This window comes from Equus asinus, chromosome 24, assembly GCF_041296235.1.
Source record: "Equus asinus isolate D_3611 breed Donkey chromosome 24, EquAss-T2T_v2, whole genome shotgun sequence".
NCBI classification, from domain to species: Eukaryota; Metazoa; Chordata; class Mammalia; order Perissodactyla; family Equidae; genus Equus; species Equus asinus.
The window spans coordinates 44430221-44448340 of record NC_091813.1 but is presented as its reverse complement, the minus strand read 5'-3'; the positions used below and the strand labels follow the sequence as shown (position 1 = coordinate 44448340).

The window sequence follows — 18120 nt, the reverse complement described above, 5'->3', positions numbered from 1 at the left end:
TTGGTGACATGGCTTTCCTGTGACGTTCTTTCCAGTTCAATCACGCTCCACTTAACCTCAAGAAAAGCAGAGTTTTATTTTACTGAATTTTCAGACTAAGCGGAAAATTCTTTTCTGATACACCATTTGTCATCAGAAAGCCATGTTCTCTACAATTCCAGGACATTCTCTACCTTAGGACCCCTCGTCTGTGGAACAAAGGCTATAAGGTTCCGGTTGGTCAAAGTGTAAGTCACCAATGGCAGCACACAGCTCTTACGTTAAAAGCCAGCCCCCTAGACAGCATTCATCAGAGGTTCCTCTAGTCAAGGAAGGTATAGTGGTCCCTCTGTGCTTCCAGGACACCAGGCTTGTTGGGTATAATCGTGGGAGGCTTATTTTAATATTGACACACTAGAATCCTTCCAGAAAAGAGACCAGCATGGTAAACTGTCTGGGAGCTGTGTCAGTTGAAGAGGATGGGCATGTGTAGCCCAGAGAAGAGAAGACTTATCTGGGAGTGGGGTTGTCCCTGAGGGAAGAGCTATGACCTCTGGGTGATGGTTCTAATGAGCGATGGTTTGATACCCAGCTCCTAGATAAGGTTTCCCGGTGCCCCAGTCACTGATCTGAACACTGTACATACTATGAATTCATTTAATGCTCACAACATCCTCGTGGAGTATTAACTCTTATTATCATTCTCATTTTACACATGTGGAAACAAGCATAGAGAAGTTTCGTCGTAACTTGCCCACAGTCACACAGCTATAAATGACAGAGCTGGAATGTGAACCCAGCTTTCTGACTCGCTCCGGGTTTCTCAACCTTGGTAATATTGACATTTTGGACTGGGTAACTGGGGAGCTGTCCTGTGTGTTGTGGGATATTTAGTGGCATTCCTGGCAGCTATCAACCAGATGCCAGCAGCACCCCCAAGTCATGACAATCAAATGTCTCCAGACATTGCCGAATGTTTCTTGGAGGGCAAAATCGCCGTCAGTAGGAGTCCTCCAGGATGGGACATCCTGCTTCATGCAGGAGAGGAAACCCCCACTGTTACCCTCCTCTTCGACTCAGTTGTGGGGGCCACTGAGGACCTCTCCACCTCGAGGTTTCATGATGCTCATCCTAAGTGAACACTGTGATTGCACGGGGCCTTGCAATTGCCTAGAGACAGACGTGGTTTGATTTTTGACATTTCCAATATTTCCTAGTTTTATTGTCATTTGCCTCTGTGTCCCAAAAGCCGAAGGCCAGAAAGCATTCTGACTAATTGGGGCAAAAATTGAGGCAAGTCCTAATTTTACCTAGCACTTTATATATATATCCCATTTAATCCTCACAATAATCCTAGTGAGTTAGATACTTTTATCCCCATTGTATAGATGAGGAAACTGAGGTTCGGAAAGTTGAGAAACCTGCCCAAGGTCATAGTTAATAAGTAGCAGAGCCAAGATTTGTAGCCAGATCTGTTGACACCAAAATGCACTTTTTTTTTTTTTTTTTGGTGAGGAAGATTGGCCCTGAGCTAACATCTGTGCCAATCTTCCTCTATTTTTTTGTATGTGGGATGCCACCACAGCATAGCTTGATGAGTAGTGTGTAGGTCCACACTAGGGATCCAAACCCATGAACCCCAGGCCGCTGAAGTGGAGCACAAACCCAATCACTACACCACTAAGCCAGCCTTGATCCACATACTTTTTTAAGGGGCACAGATTTGGGCTCTCAGAGATAAGCTCAGACACATGATACTCACAGTGACACACCAGGACATGAATAACCTGAGCTGGAGGAGTGGATTTGGGGACAAGGGGTAGGGGACCGCCTGCCTCCACCCTCCTGGGAGACAGCTTAGTGTTATAGCCCCTGTGACAGGGGCTGAGGCCGGGGTTGAGGAGCACATTTCGGAGCTGTGTACATGTGCCCCACCCTTGTCCAGCGCAGGCCCTATCCTTGCTCTCCTGGACCACCAGCCTCCTCTGGTTTGTTATCTCCCCTCCAGTGTGCAGAGCAGTTTATGAAAACCACCCGTCTGACAATGTCACTCCTCTGCTCTCAATCCTCCATTGCTGCTCTTCTCTCAGAGCCAAAGCCCGAATCATCCAAGGCCAGACTCGTCTAGCCCTCTCGGCTCCCTGACCTCATGTCCTCCACCCCCCACACTCGTTCCTCCTTTCTCTTCCTTGAATTTCATGTTCTTTCCCTCATGCCAAGCTCTTGGTGTCACATCAAGCGTTTGAGTAGGGTATTTGTGAGTATGTAAGAGTTACTGCCTTTCTTTATTGTCTATGCTCCAGGTAGTCCAGTTATTCCTCCATGATCTATACCCTTGTGGGGCTGGCACAGTGCCTGTCACATTGTAGGACTCAATCGATATTTGCTGAATGTTTATTTAGCAAGTAGATAATTTATGTTCTCATCTAAGGCACTGATGAAACCGCCAAACAGAAGTCAGCCAAGGTGGGGACAGGTGGCTGCCAGCAGACAGTGCCCTCTGGGTGACTTCAGGCCCTTCAGTCGCATCATCTGGGTCATGCAACCTCCCAATGTCATTCACCTGCGTCTTCGTGCAGCCCGTGCATCTCTGCACCTCCAAGTCTTATTCACCAGGCGCCAGGAGAGCACAGCAAATGCCTGCTAAGGTTCCTTCAGCCCATGCCTACGCGCTCCTTTGTTCTCCCAAGCCAAGAATCCTTTATAACCAGAAAATGAGCCTAACCTTGAGGCCTAGCCCCGTCCTGCCTTTTAGCGGTCCCTCTTCCTTAAGTTCTCAAAGTCTCTTGGTCATTTACTGATTGATGTTCTGACCCTTAGGGAACTGGGAACACGCTCTGGACAAGTGGACCTAGGACAGATATAATTTTTTTTCAACTCTGCTAAGGTATAACAGACATTCAGTAAACCACAAAAAGTAAAATTGCACAAGTCGATGGGTTTTAGGAAATGTTTACACTCATGAAACTCTCACTCCAATCGAGATAACGTACATATCCATAATCCCCAAAGGTTCCTCTATGCCCCTGTGTAACCTGTCCCTTTCTCTCCCTGCATCCTGAGGCAGCCACTGATCTGCTATCTATCACTGTAGCTTAGCATGCATCTTTAAAAACTTTAAACAAATGGAGTCATGCTGTATGTATCTGCAGTGGGAGGTGTCTGGCTTCTTTCACACAGCATAATGATTTTTTTAAAAAATTATTTTATTGAAGTCATATTGGCTTATAACATTGTGTAAATTTCAGGTGTACATTATTATATATCAGTTTCTGTATGGACTACATCATGTTTGCCACCAATAGTCTACATGATTTTGTCTTTTTTATAGCTGAGTAGTATTCCATTGTGTATATATACAGCATAATGACTTTAAGATTCACCCATGTTGTGGCATGAAGTAACGCTTTGTTCCATTTTTGCTGAGTAGCATTCTGTTATATCAATATATTACAATTTATTTATACATTCACCTGTTAATGGACATTTGGGTTGTTTCCCATTTTGGATTATTTCAAATAAGGCTGCTATGAACATTTGTGTACAAGCCCTTCTGTGGACACATGTTTTCATTTCTCTTGGGTAAATACCTAGGAACAGAATGGCTGGGTCATTTGGTAGATGGAAATTTAACTTTTTAAGAGACTGTCAAACTATTTTCCAAAGTAGTTGCACCATTTGACATCCCAACCACAACATATAATTCCATTTGCCCCCATATCCTCACCAATACTTAGCATGGTCAGTCTTTTTAATTTTAGCCATTTAATAGAGATATAGTGTTATCTCATTCTGGTTTTAATTTGCATTTCTCTGATAGCTAATGATTTTGAACATCTTTTCATGTGCGTATTGACTTCTTTCCTAAAGTGTCTGTTCAAATATTTTGACGATTTTTAATTGGGTTGTCCTTTTTTTATTTAGTTGTGGAAGTTCTTTATACAGTCTAGAAACAAATCCTTTATCTGATACATTTGTAGTGAATAGTTTTTTCTAGTTTGTGGCTTGCCATTTCATTTTCTTGTCAGTGTCTTTTGAAGACAAAAGTCTTAAATTTTGATGAAGTCAATTTATTTTGTAATTTACCTGACATATCTAAGAAATCTTTGCCTACTCCAAAGTTGCAAAGATTTTTCTCCTGTGTATTCTTCTAGTTTTAGCCTTTACATTTAGGTCTGTGGTCCATTTCAAGTTAATTTTTGTATGTGGTGTGGTGTAAGAGTTGATGTTAATGTTTTTTCTACATAGTATTCAGTTGTTTCCTACCGTTTGTTGAAAACTTTCCTTTCCCCATTTAATTGCTTTGGCACCTTTATTGAAAACCTCCTATTACTATATGCGTGGGTGTATTTCTGGACTCTCTCTTTTGTTCCATTGATCTATATGCCAGTTTTTTGCTCATGCTAAGCTGTCTTCATTACCGTAGCTTTATAGTAAGTCTTGAAATCAGGAAGATTGAGTCTTCCAGCTTTGTTCTTTTTAAAATTAGCTTTGGCTATCCTGTGTCCTTTACCTTTCCATATACATTTGAAAATAAGCTTGTCAATCTTTACAAAAAATCCTCCTGGGATTTTGATTGAGAATATGTTGAATCTGTGGAACATCTTCGGGAGAATATTGAGTCTTCCAATCAATAAACGCAGTATAGTTTTCCATTTAATTATATCTGCTTTAATTTTTCTCAGTAATGATTTGTAGTTTGCAGCATAGAAGACTTAGATATCTTTTATTAGATTCATTTCTAACTATCTGATGTTGTGTGGTGCTATTGTAAACAGAATTGCTTTTCAAAAACTTCATTTTCCAACTGTTTGCTGCTAGTATATAAGAATACAATTGATTTTCTTTTAACTTTGTATCCTACAACCTTACTAAATTCATTTATTTCTATTCAATATTTTGTAGACTCCTTGGGATTTTATATATAAACAATCATAACATCTGCAAATGAGGACAGTTTTATTTGTTCCTTCTTGATCTTTACACCTTCTGTTTCTTTTTCTTGCCTGATTGCAATGGCTAGGACTGCCAGTACAATGTTGAATAGAAGTAAAAGCAGGCATCCTTGCCTCATTTCTGATCTTAGGGAGAAGGCATTTAATCTTTCACCATTTGAGCTTTTGGTTTTTTGTAGACGGCCTTTATCAAATTGAGGAAGTTTCTAGTTGCTGAGAGTTTTTATCATGAATGGGTGCTGAATTTTATCAAATGCTTTTTACGCATTGATTGAAATGGTCAGATGGTTTTCCTCCTTTACCAAGTGTCTTAGTCCATTCAGGCTTCTATAAGAAAATGCAAGAGCTAGGGTGGCTTATAAACAACAGAAATTTATTTCTCACAGTTATGGAGGCCAAGATCAAGGTGCCAGCAGATTCAGTGTCTGGTTAGGGCTCACTTCCTGGTTCATAGATGGCCATCTTTTCTCTGTGTCCTTAAACGGCAGAAGGGATGAGGGAGCTCTCTGGGGTCTCTTTGACAAGAGTACTGATCCCATTCATGAAGGCTCCACCCTCATGACCTCATCACCTCCCAGAGGCTCCGCCTCCTAATACCACCACACTTGGGATTAGGTTTCCACATGTGAATTTTGGGAGGACGCAAGCATTCAGTCTATAGCATCAAGATGGGTATAATTTTATGGAGGTAAGAAAAGGTGTGGAGTATGAGATCCTGCCACCATGGGAAGCCCCAGACGTCTTGGGGAAGAGAAGTGAAGGTGATATAAGGATCAGAAAGAGCACAAGCCTTTCAGTCAGCCAACCTGGCCTTGAGACCCAGTTCTCCATCTTACTACAAGGAAGTTAACTTAATCACTTTGAGCCTCCTCCTCTCATCTGTAAGATAAAGGCAATAATGCCTACTTTGAAAGGCTGTGATGAGGATTAAAGAAAAAAATATACACATAGTGGGTAGGGAATATAAACAATAGACACTCCTACATATACTGCTGGATGTGAAACTCTGGAGGCGTTAGTCCTGGAGGGTAAAGATATGCACAACTGTGATGACAAAGACAAAATCCCAATCCAGCTTTAGCCGAGGGTGGTGAAAATTACTCATGTGCATATCTGGATAAAGGTCTCTCTACTTCTTTCCTGTGTGCCTTGACGATCCTGAGTAGCAGACATATTAGATAAAAAGCATGTGCATCCCCAAAGGGCATTATTTTTTGGTTAAACGACCGTGCTCAGATGCTGGTGTAACTGAATCCAGAAGATCCAGAACCCATCTTTTGTAAGAAGGTCATCTTTTTCAATCATAGGTTTAAAAAACTCCTGATAGTTAAAGGTATGGTCACAGAACACCCCCATTTTGGATTTCTAATTCAATTTAAAATCTATCACAGCAATTGGTGTCATCCAATCCTTGGAATAGCCTACATTGGGAGAAGGGTAATTTAGCATATCTCAAAGTGTGCTGCATCGAATCAGGGATATCAACAGTATGACACGAATAAAAGCGTCTTTTGTATTAAATGATCAAATAAATCTGCACTTAGTTAATCATAGCTAAATTATTTTTAAATCACAGGCTTTAAGATACTAATGTGCAACGTGACTCTCCAAGAGGAATTGATAGGCTGCAGAGTTTCCCATAGATATTTGATTTCAGAGCTCTTTCACAACTCACTGTCTCTTTGGTTCCAAAAGGCCAAACTTTAAGAAAGATGGATGTGATTTGACTCATGTCTTAGTGGCATCATATTCCAAAAGTTGTAACCTCAAAATCAAACATTTTGAGAAAAATTCAGGCACATTTGCTCATTGGAACCTTCCACAGAGCCCAAGCCTTAGTAGGCAATGTGTAAGTAGGATTATAGTGTTGTTAGGTATTATTATCCCCCTTGTACAAATGAGAAGAAACCTAACACAGGATGCTAACCACTTTGTATATTTCACCTAAGTTAACTATGTCAGCGTCCCTGTAATGTAGGCATCATTATATCCATTTGACAGCAGTGGAAGGAAATTAAGCGACTTGTCCAGGGTCACACAGCTAGTGGGAGAGTATGAGAGGGAGTCCAGTCTCTGGCACTAGGGTGGAAGGTCATCATAGTTGCCTCCAACCAGCTGAGGTGAGCCTGTCATTGGGACAAAAAAGGACAGAGACGCAGGTGCAAGTTCCTCCAGGAGGATGGCACCCGCAGGTGCCGCTGACTCACCCCCACCTAACCTCCCTTCCAGGTGAGGCTTTGGGGGCAAGAGGGAGTGAATGTAGGTGTTCAAGAACTTTGAGTTCCCTAAACATCAGGCCTTTGTTTTCTGCAGACGCCAGATAGTGCCAGGAGCTAATCATCACTCAGATCTGCAATTCTGGGCTGACAAACATGATAGCTTTCAGATCTGTAAGGCCTTTTATGCAGCCCTTGTTGACCTGACTGCTTACATTTAGGAAGGAAGTAGGCACACGTCCTTCAGCGAGAGGTCCACATGAATAATCTTCACTACCCCTGGCCCTGCCCAGTTTTAAGCTGAATGGGAGGGGGAGAGGGAACGGCCAAACCTTGAAAATTCAGGAAATCGTAGGTGGAGGAGAGTGAGGAAAATGTTAACCTGACATTCAAAATTAATATTTGTTCATAAGGTGTTTACTCGATTGTATTAATTGGCAAGTAATTGCCAGGGTGTGGGGAGGGAAATACCTCATCAGAGGAAGCTAAGTGTAATTTAGTAATCCCGCGGAGACACGGAACAGACACGGTCCGCAGATGTTTGGAAATCTGACTTTAAATGGAATTTGTGGGTGGAGGGAAGCACTCGGGTTTGCCTCTATTTCGAAGACGCAAACCATGACCAGGTTAAATATTCCAGGTTTAGATTTGACTGTTTTAATGTTGGGCAGGGGAGGGGAGGAGCGGGCAGTGAAGTATTAGCTCCCCAAAAAATGATGCCATTTCTTTCTTAGCTTCAAAAATAGTTTGATAAATCAACTTGGGTCCCTGGTCCATATACAAAGGCCACCTAGAGCAAGGGGATCAAAGCAGAGATCAAAATGAAAAATTAATCAGAGATTGTAGAAATGACCTGCAAAATAAATGGTACCAAAAATCCAGGTAGGCAGTTTTATCGTCTCTGGGGCCCTGGATCCACTTAGGCATCTGATGAACACTGATCAGATGCACACAACTATGTGTAAATCTGAGGCACTCACTGTCTCACTGTGGCCTCGCCATGGACCTTCTGGGCGTGTAGAGCTTAAATTAAGAAGCCCGAATCTTGGCAGAAACCAGTTTTAAACTAATAAGTGGCATTACGATCCTACCCTTTAGTTTTGAGATAATTAGCTGAGACAACTTTTAGAGCTATCTCTGGGACCACTCCAAGAAATCATTTCACTTAATCATCTGGGGTAGTCTATTAAATATCGGCTGTTCTGAAAAATTAGTCTGCAAGCTGCCAATACTGGTGACTTATTACAACTGATAAAAGACCATCACCTACAGGATGGATTTGGATCCCATTAACCCCTGCCTGGCTGTGGAGCAAATACTGAACATGGTGGCCTGGTTTAATGAGATGGGGTTTGGAATGGGATCTTCCAACGCCAGTAACTATTGATTCCCGGGGAACTGTTTTTGTCCTTGGGAAAGTACACAGTGAGACAGGCTGTGCCTTCATTGTGCGTATTTGACAAGAGTCTTCTTCCCCCATGCAGAAGGTCATCAGCAAACAGTTGGGATGGGGGGACCTCAGGCTCCAGGGGAAATGCTCAGGGATTCTCCACCCTGAACTGCAGCTGGTATTCCCCCTGACTCCTGGGCTGTGGACCTAACACAGACTCTCCCCAAGGCCAGGCTTGGAAGGTGAAACTGATGAGCATTAACAATCCGCTCATAAGTCTTGGCTGCCTTTCGGATTAGTTCAAGGAGTTACAGAGAGAAAGAAGACATTGACCAGTGACAGGGTCTCCCCCTCAAACCCAAGCAACGAAGGCACTTCCTAAATCCTTCTGATGCTGCTAGGTCACTCTGTCACTCCAGAGCAATGCCCTCCCACATATATGTGGGTCATCCTAACTGGAGCAAATTCCTTTACCTGGGACAACAATGTTTTCCAATCCAAGATAGGGGGTGGGAGGACTCCTGGTCTGGTGCACAATAGTATATATGGAGGGTTAGACGAGTTGGGGCTAGGCTGTTTGGAGGCTGAGGGTCACCATAACTGTACCTCACAATGGATCCCCCGCTGGAACAGAATCTGAATGGTGTGCACAGGTGGGCATCTTGGCATGCTTTTGAAGACAGCGGTTCCAGAGCTTGTTTTTAGGGCAGAGTGACTGGAGTCCTCTACTCTGTGGCACACCCTCAATCATTCATAAGTAAACTTATAGTAAATCAGATCACCCCTCAGACTAGAGTCTAGGTTCTAGTCCACCTAGGTGCTTCAGGTGATTTTTAAGAAAAATTAAACACAAAAATTCTTAAAGTTGAGAAATGTCGTACCATGAACCTAATTTCCCACCCTCTCCTCCCCCTCTTGCCCCTCACCCATGAACTGGGAAAAGACCCAAGTTCCTTGCTTGGGAACAAATCACCCCAATCTAGCCTGTGATGCGAGAGCATAAGCTGTGAGCCATTGGTTTAAGGTTTTAAAAGAGAAGTGAAGAGAGAGAGAGAGAGAGAGAGGGAAGGGAGGAATTATTTACATTGGCATTAACTGGATTAAGTCTTAATATTGTCTAATTATAGCAGGCATTTCCTTTCAGCCTGGCTTCTTGTTTCTCAAAAAATCATGGTGTCTCACCTAGCTTTCCATTAAGCCTAACAATTTAAATCTATTTCCAGCAGTCTGAATGGCAGTCTCGTGTGGACTCAGTGAGATTTCTTTCTATTTAGATTTTCTGAAAATACTTAAAACGAGAGTTTATTTATGGCTCCCTAGCAATGAGGAGGGAGCTGCTGGAGTAATTTTAGGAGGCCAGAAGCCATCCTCACCCCAGAACTCTCCTTCCACTGGCTTCCAACACAGCCTCAAATGTTTCCCAATACAGTTGTCCAAGAAGTGTTTCCAGTAAGCAGTGAGGCATACTGGAAAGAGAATGGACCTGGGAGTGAAGCAAACTTAGACTCAAATCCTAGTTGTTCTATCCATTATTAGCTGGTAAACTTAGAAAATTATGTAGCCTCTTAAAAACTTAGTTTCCTCTCTATATAAGTGACTGTTATTAGTTTGGGTCTGACTACTAAAATTGATGATACACTCATGTGTTGCTTAATGATGGGGACATACTCTGAGAAATGCATCATTAGGCAATTTCATCGTTGTGCAAACATCATAGAGTGTACTTACACAAACCTAGATGGTATAGCGTGCTACACTTGGGCTATATGGTACTAATCTTATGGACCACCGTCACATATGTGGTCCATCATTCATCAAATTGTCATTATGCAGCACATGACTGTCCATGAAATCAACTGATACATAACAGTGCTCGATGCATATTGATTTCAGTGTTAAGAAAACAAAAACTGATTTCTGAGGGTATAAAACAGGAGGAATTTAACGCAAGGACTTGATTACACAGGTGATGGAAAAGGTTAGGAAGTCAATCAGTAGACAGTGAGGCAACCCAGAGATCAGTAACAGCAGGAAGTCACCACTGCCTGAGGCTCAAGGGATGAGGGGAGGAGGTGGGCTCTCCAAGGCCAGGCACCAAAGTCACTGGAAGGAAACTGGGGCCACAGCAGAAGCTGAGGTCAGCAAAGAAATGCAGCTGCCAGAGATGGCACCAAAGGCAGAGAAGGAGGGGAAGAAATACAGTGCTTCCTTCTGCTCCCATCTACCCTCCAATCTCTCACCCAAGTCCCTCCTAGGCTACCCCCAGCCAGCAGCCTGCTGACCCTGCACCCTGGGGAGTACAGCCTGCAGAGCCTGCTCCCTGCCGTACAGAGCAGAAAGGAGTCTGAGGAACGGGGCTGAGGGCAAGCAGGTCCAGGGCCAGCACTGAAGACCAGATGTCCTGAGCCGCCTGGCCTCCCAACCCTGAGGCCTCTGCAGGCTGCCGTCCTCCTGGCTGCAGGCCTCAGACGTTGCCCTTCTCTCCTTCTCTCTTTAAAGCTGTCACCACCTTCCGTCTTTCTCTAAACTGACCTGGGGGTAAACAGATCTCCTTCCCTCTTTCTAGGTGATGCTCCCTGGAGGCAAACACAGCTCCCACTCTAAACCTGTTGGGCAGAGTGGGCTGGGCAGCAGATAGAGTGGAGGCATCCAGGCTTTCACAGGTTAATAGGCACAGTGCTGCTCTCAGGCCTAGGGGCCTCACCTTCAAAAAGCCAGGATTCAAAGAGCCAAGGGGAACTAGCAACTTCTGTCCCCTTCCTGCTCTGGGTGTCCAGGACCCCTGAATTCCCTGCCTAAAGAGCCTGGAGCATATTCATGGGGCCTGACTGGCCTTTCCCCTGGTCTGTCCTCTCGAGGGTGGACCATGCCTGCAGTGGGAGCATCCTTAGACCTGAGGGGCAACCATTTGCAGGGGAGTGGGGAGGGAATGGAGGGCTGTGGCTATAAATACAGCTTACACACCACGTGGCTGGGGGTCCACGCACCTGCCTGAGACCCCCTCATGGTGAGAGATGTATCTTGGGGTGTAAGGAGAAAGGGGCAGTGTGCATGCCAAGTGCTGGGGGTCAGGGCCAGCTGTCCATGTGCCATGATGTTCCAGCATGGAAGTTCAAGGAGTTCTAAATTCGAACCTACACTTCTAGCGGGTTGTGAAGGTGTGACTGTTGACTTATGAGGATAGAACATGTTTTGTTTAGCAGTTCTTAGCTTGGTTTGTAACTTTCACGTATTGCTGGCAGACATGTGTACTCTTGCTGCAGCCTCCACACATGTTAAGGGTAGGCCTGGACCAGAGTGGGCTGGTTCTTCACCCAGAGGTTGCTCTGAGAGTGTGGGGCTCAGATACAGAGGGAAGAAGAGGAGGGCCCAGACCCGCAGATGCTCCGGGGTCAGGGATGCACGAAGGTTCTCCACCCACACAGGGAAGTGGGTCCAGGGCTTCAGAATCTAGTGTCTGCTGCCCTCCAGAGCCAACTCCTTTAGGCTTTGTGTGACAGCACACCCTCTGATATATATATATATTTTTTCTTTTTTTGGTGACGAAGATTGTTCCTGAGCTAACATCTGTTGACAATCTTCCTCTTTTTGCTTGAGGGAGATTGTCACTGAGCTAAAACTTGTGTCGATCTTCTTCTGTTTTGTATGTGGGATGCCGCCACAGCACGACTTGATGAGTGGTGTGTAGGTCCACGCCTGGGATCCCAACCCACAAACCCCAGGCCACTGAAGCAGAGCACGCAAACTTAAACACTACACCACTGAGCCGGCCCCCGTGATATTTTTAAGCTAACATTTATGGAATATGGCAGACTTTGCTCTAAACCCGTTTCACATATTGTCACATTTAATTCCCCTGTGGGGTGGGTAATATTGTTAGCCCCATTCCACAGATAAGGAAACAGACAAGCAGGTTAAGCAACTTGCCCAAGGCCTAGCCGGGTTCAGATTCATGAGTGTGAGCCTCAAGCCAGGCTCTTAACCACACCCTGTACTGCCTCCACTCTGTGAAAACGGGGTGTGTGTGTGTGTCCAGGGCTTCATCAAGTACTGACACTCCCACACCCCCAGATAGTGAGGGACCACTGGCTGTCATTCTCCCAAACGCTTAAAGACAGCTCTTGGGTCCTCATCTAAGCCTTCTCTTTTCCTGCTGAACATTCCCATCTTTCTCCTTTTCCTCACATGACAGAGGGTCCAGACCCTTTACCACCCGGCTTGCTCTTTAGCGGGGTCACCCAAACCTGTCTCATTGTCTCTTTTCAAGTGTGGGGCCCAGAACTGAGGCCTTTATTCAAGTTGTCTGATATGCCTTGTGTGAGCAGCATTAGGAAATCGTTTCTGCACATGATTCCTGCACAAACACAGCAAAAGACAGAATTAGCCTTTGGGGCAGCCAGACCATTCCCACAAACATTCACTGAACACCCACTCTGCGAGTGAGATAGCCCCGCCCTCGAGGAGAGTCCACTCCTGTGAGGAGACAGGCAGGAGAACTGATCATTTGAACCCAATGTGGCGAGTGCTGTGAGGGAGCACAGAGGAGCCAGGGTTCTGGGGCACAGGTAGTCAGGAGCTTGAAGGCCTCCACCCAGCTGGAGCTGCTGAGCTGGATCTTAAAGATTGAATTAAAAAGACAAGAAATAACAAGTATTGAAGGGATGTGGAGAAAAGGGAACCCTTGTACACTGCTGGTGGGAATGTAAATTGGTGCAGCCACTATGGAAAGCAGTATGGAGATTTCTAAAAAAATTAAAAGTAGAAATACCATGTGATCCAGCTATCCCACTTCTGGGTCTTTATCCAAAGAACACAAAACACTCATTCAAAAAGATATATGCACCCCTATGTTCATTACAGCCTTATTCATAACAGCCAAGATGTGGAAGCAACCCAAGTGCCCATCAACAAATAAATGGATAAAGAAAATGTGATATATATATATATATATATACAATGAAATACTACTCAGCCATAAAAAAGACAAAATCTTGCCATTGGCAACAACATGGATTGACCTTGAGGGTATCGTGCTAAGCAAAATAAGTCAGACAGAGAAAGACAATTACTGTATGACTTCACCCATATGTGGAAGATAAACAAACACACATATAGAGATAGAGAACAGATTGGTGGTTACCAGAGAGGAAAGGGGCAGGGAGAAGGCAGAAGGGGTAATGGGAGACATTTGTACAGTGACAGAGGGCAACTAGACTTGGTGGCAAACACAATGCAGTCTACACAGAAGTCAACATATAATGATGTACACTTGAAATTTATATAATGTATAAACCAAAGTGACCTCAATAAAAATAAATAAATAATAAAATAAAATGGAAAAAAAGAGTGAATAGGAATTCACCAGATGAGCTAGAGGAGAAGGAAGTGGGAACAATGTGTGCAGAGGTATGGAGGTGTGCAAGGACATGGCACATTCCAGAACCTGTCTAGTGATTGGTAGCCAGGTCATACCTGGGTCTGATGCTATGCAGGGATCCGACACCCTGAAAGCAGAAGGGACCCCTGAGCCTCTTCTAGCTTGAGTCCTATTAACTCGCGGAGCTTGTAATCCACTAAAATCTTTAAGTCCTTTTCACCCTGTGGCATTGATTTATTAAACCAAAGTCCAGAACTTTCCATCTGCTCCAATTAAGTTTGATCCTATTAGATCATGCCCATTATTTCAGTCTGTCTGGATCGTATTTCTGCATCCAAATTGTTAATTATCTCTCCCAGGGCTGCATCATCTGCCTTTTATGTTATTGATAAAAATATCCAAAACAACAGGCTTGGGGTGGAGACTTGTTGCCCACCGCTACAGACTTCCTCTAAGTTACCATCAGTCAGCATTCCTCAGGTTACGCATTCAGCCAGTTATGAGCTCTTCTAAATGAAAGCACATCCAGCTCACAATTTTCCAATTTTGTCTACAGGGAGGTCACGAAAGACACTATCAGTGGTCTTGTTGAAATCCAGATATACCACATCATCAACATCTCCCTGATCTACCAGCCCAGTAAACCCATTAGCAGAGGACACGGGGTGAGATTGGCATGACTTGTTTAGAGTGGACCTTAGAAATAGGAGTGCAGGTCACCAAAGAACTACAGGGTCCTGTAGCATGGACTACAGTGTTATTGGGTCTCCCCCTCAGACCTGTAGGGATGTAGGAATCCAAAGTATTCTCCCTTTTGAAAACTAGGACTTTTGCCCACCCCATTCTTTGAGACTTTCTCACATTTGCTATGATCTGTGAAAGATTAACACCAGCCACGGAGCAAGCTGGGCCCGGGTGCCCTTCCTTGCCGGGTTTGGGCTGGGGGCCACTGGTCTGGGATGGAATCTGGACTCCCTTCCAACCCTTCGTGCTCCTCTTTGGGCACCAGTTCCAACTCAGTAGGGTTATTTTTCCCTTTCCAGACTGAAGATCATTCTGAATAGAGAAAAGGGCCACAGGAGCTTGGCGTTCTGTCATACTCTCTTCAGCGCTTTGTATCACAGGCTGAGGAGCTTGAACTCGATCTGGTAAGTGGAGAAGTCACTGAAGATTTTTGAAAAGAGGAGTGACGTGATCCTATTTTAGGGGAAGAGTCAAAGTTTTTGACTGTTTCACATCATTAGTCCATTCCTCTTAGCATTGACATTTAACACTAGCAATTGCCTATAAGCATGAGAGGCAGTGCAAAATAGTCTAGCTAAAGTAGATCATTTTTTTTTTAAAATGATAGTCAAGGGGAGCAGATTATTATTTTTTTTTCTCTCCAAAGCTCCAGCACAGAGTTTTATATTCTGGTTGTAAGTCCTTCTAGTTCTTCTATGTGAGCCGCTGCCACAGCATGGCTGCTGACAGACGAGTGCTGTGGTTCCACGACTGGGAACTGAACCCAGGCTGCTGGAGCAGAGTGTGCCAAACCTTAATGGCCAGGCCGTCAGGGCTGGCTCTTGATCACTTTATCTTCTGTGTGAGGCAGAGAGGGGAAGGGGCTGTGTGTAGGATTTGGAGCCTGACCAACCTAGGTTTAAATAGCAACTCCATCATTTAAAGGCAGGGAGGGGCCTTAAACAAGCACCTCACTGCCTCTGAGCCTGAGGTTTCTCATCTGTAAAATGGGAATAGTAATTATACCCACCTTGCAGGGTGCCTGTGAGGATGGAGATGATGAATTTAAAGTGCCTGGCTCCACAGAGGACATGTTCAGTAAGTGGTCCTTCATCCGAATCCTTCATCTTCAGGTGCAGGATTCCCAAGTTCCCCCCAAGACCAGGGGGCACACACCTGGAGCAGCCTAAGGAGAGGGGGAGCCACCATGAGATGTGGGCTCCCTGGAAGCAGCTGCCTCCCAGACACGGAGGTGGGGCCTGCTGGCTGCATGGCTCTGAGCCGACGCCTGCCAAGGCCTGCCAAGGCCGCAACCTCTGAATGACCTGCAGGGGAGGCTGGCACCGAATTCCTAGAGTCCTGATCTCCCTCCCACCCTAATTATCTTCACCTGGGTGTGTGTTTCGTCAGGAGCTGCAGGGTTAATAGCTGGAAGAACCGGTTTTAAAGCACCCTCAGAGCTGGTCTGGGTGATTCTTCAGAGAAGACTGGAGCCTGGATGGGAGGCACCAGGCCCCAGAAATGGCGAGTGTCCCAAGGCCCCGCCTGAGGTACCTGCAGCTTCCTGCACGTGTGGCCTATCACCTCCCACACACCTGGGCCACCTCCTCCCACCCAGCCATGGGTGTGAAGAGAAGGAAAATGAAGTATGCCCGGGCGAGGCATGGCTGGGGAGTCACCAGCCATCCCTCCAACCTACTGTCATTCCAACCTGCTCTTAGGTTGGCCTTTCAAGGCTGAGCAAAAAAGCTTTGCATAATTCACGATGCCACCCTACCTTCTGACCTGGGAATGGTCAGTTCAGGCCATCAGCATATGCTGGCCAGAAGTAGCCATACTTTCTTTTCACTGAACACATTTCCACCCAGATGCCCAGCTCTTTAATTACAATGTGAATTCTCCCATATACCCCTCAACTTCATCAAGAATCCCCAAACTTCCTAAACACTAACGCAGCATAGTGGGCAAAACGCTAAGGGCTTCCATGGGAGGACTTGTTTAGTCCACACTCTATGCCTGCGTTGTGAGTACTATTATACCCCGATTTTACAGATGAGGAAACTGAAGCACTTGAGCGTTCAGGTATCTTTCCCAAGCCTGCATAGCTAAGTAAGTAGCAGAGATGGGATTTGAACTCTTGAAAGCTTGCTCTGCCCTATATTCTGTTTCCTCTCTTGCAATAGAAAGTTGGGGATTCGGAGACCTGGAAAGGACAACCGGCAGCCACTGGGTCCCAGTTCATTTCCTCTGGGGGCCTTGTTCAAGTGAAAATAACCACAGACTCTCTGGTGACCAGGTTAATTTCCACTTCCAGGACCTCCCCTGCTTCCACTGCCCCCTACACACATGCGCGCACGCACACACACACACACACACACAGAAACACACACAGCCTCCTCCTTCTCCTCCTGTTGTGTCCAGGCATCAACCATAGCTGTTGGCCACTGAAGTCTTAATTTTTTGTTTTTTAATTGTGGTAAAAAATATATATAACATAAAATGTATCATCTTAACCATTTTTAAGTGTATAGTTCAGTAGTAAGTATATTCACATTGTTGTGAAACAGATCTCCAGAACTTACTCAACTTGCAGATGTGAAACTACACACATTAGATAGCAATTCCCCTTTTCTCCTCCCCTTGGCCCCTAGAAACTACCACTCCCGTTTCTGTCTGTATGACTTTAATTATTTTAGATACTTCATATAAGTGGAATCATACAGTATTTGTCTTTTTGTAACTGGGTAGCTCACTTAGCATAATGTCCTCAAGGTTCATCCATGTTGTAGCATGTGACAGAATTTCCTTCTTTTTAAGGCTGAATAGTATTTTATTGTCTGTATATACCACCTTTTGTTTATCCCTTCATCTATTGATGGACACTGAGTGGCTTCTACCTCTTGGCTACTGTGAATAATGCTGCTATGAACATGGGTGTGCAAATATCTTGTCAATACCCTGCTTCCGATTCTTTTGTATACTTACCCAGAAGTGGAGTGAGCTGGATCATATGGTAATTCTATTTTTAATTTTTTGAGGAATCTCCATACTGTTTTCCACTGCCACTGCCCCATTTAACATTCCCATCAACAGTGCACAAATTTTCCAACTTCTCCACATCCACGCCAACACTTCTTATTTTCTTTTTCTTTGATAGTGGCCATCTTGAGGAGTGTGAGGTGTGGAGCCTTAACTCTTGAGTGTGGAGTCCTGCACAGACTGATCAGAGCCTTGGGCCTCCCAATGCCAGGACTGAGACGCATACATGGCAACAAGAGTTCCAGTTACATTTTCCCCATGGCCAAAGAAGCCAAGTGATTCTTGCTGACAGGCTGAAACCCCCTGGGCACGTTCCAGCTTAGTCTCAGAGAATCCCTGAGGAACTGCTATGGCTCAGTGAACCTGTCCTGGGTGAGCAGTGTTTCGTGCGGGTGTTGAATAGATGTTAATGATCATAGAATGTAAGCTCCATGAAGGCAG

General features: G+C 44.8%; 1 long non-coding RNA gene across 1 annotated transcript in view; it reads right to left on the bottom strand.

The window, feature by feature from the left end:
* The window catches only part of LOC139041832 (uncharacterized), a 34888-nt gene extending 18946 nt beyond the window's left edge, over positions 1-15942 (bottom strand). The window contains exon 1 of the long non-coding RNA XR_011497814.1: positions 15671-15942. This is a non-coding gene — a long non-coding RNA (uncharacterized lncRNA). The remainder of the gene's footprint in view (positions 1-15670) is intronic.
* Between the last annotated feature and the right edge of the window lie 2178 nt (positions 15943-18120).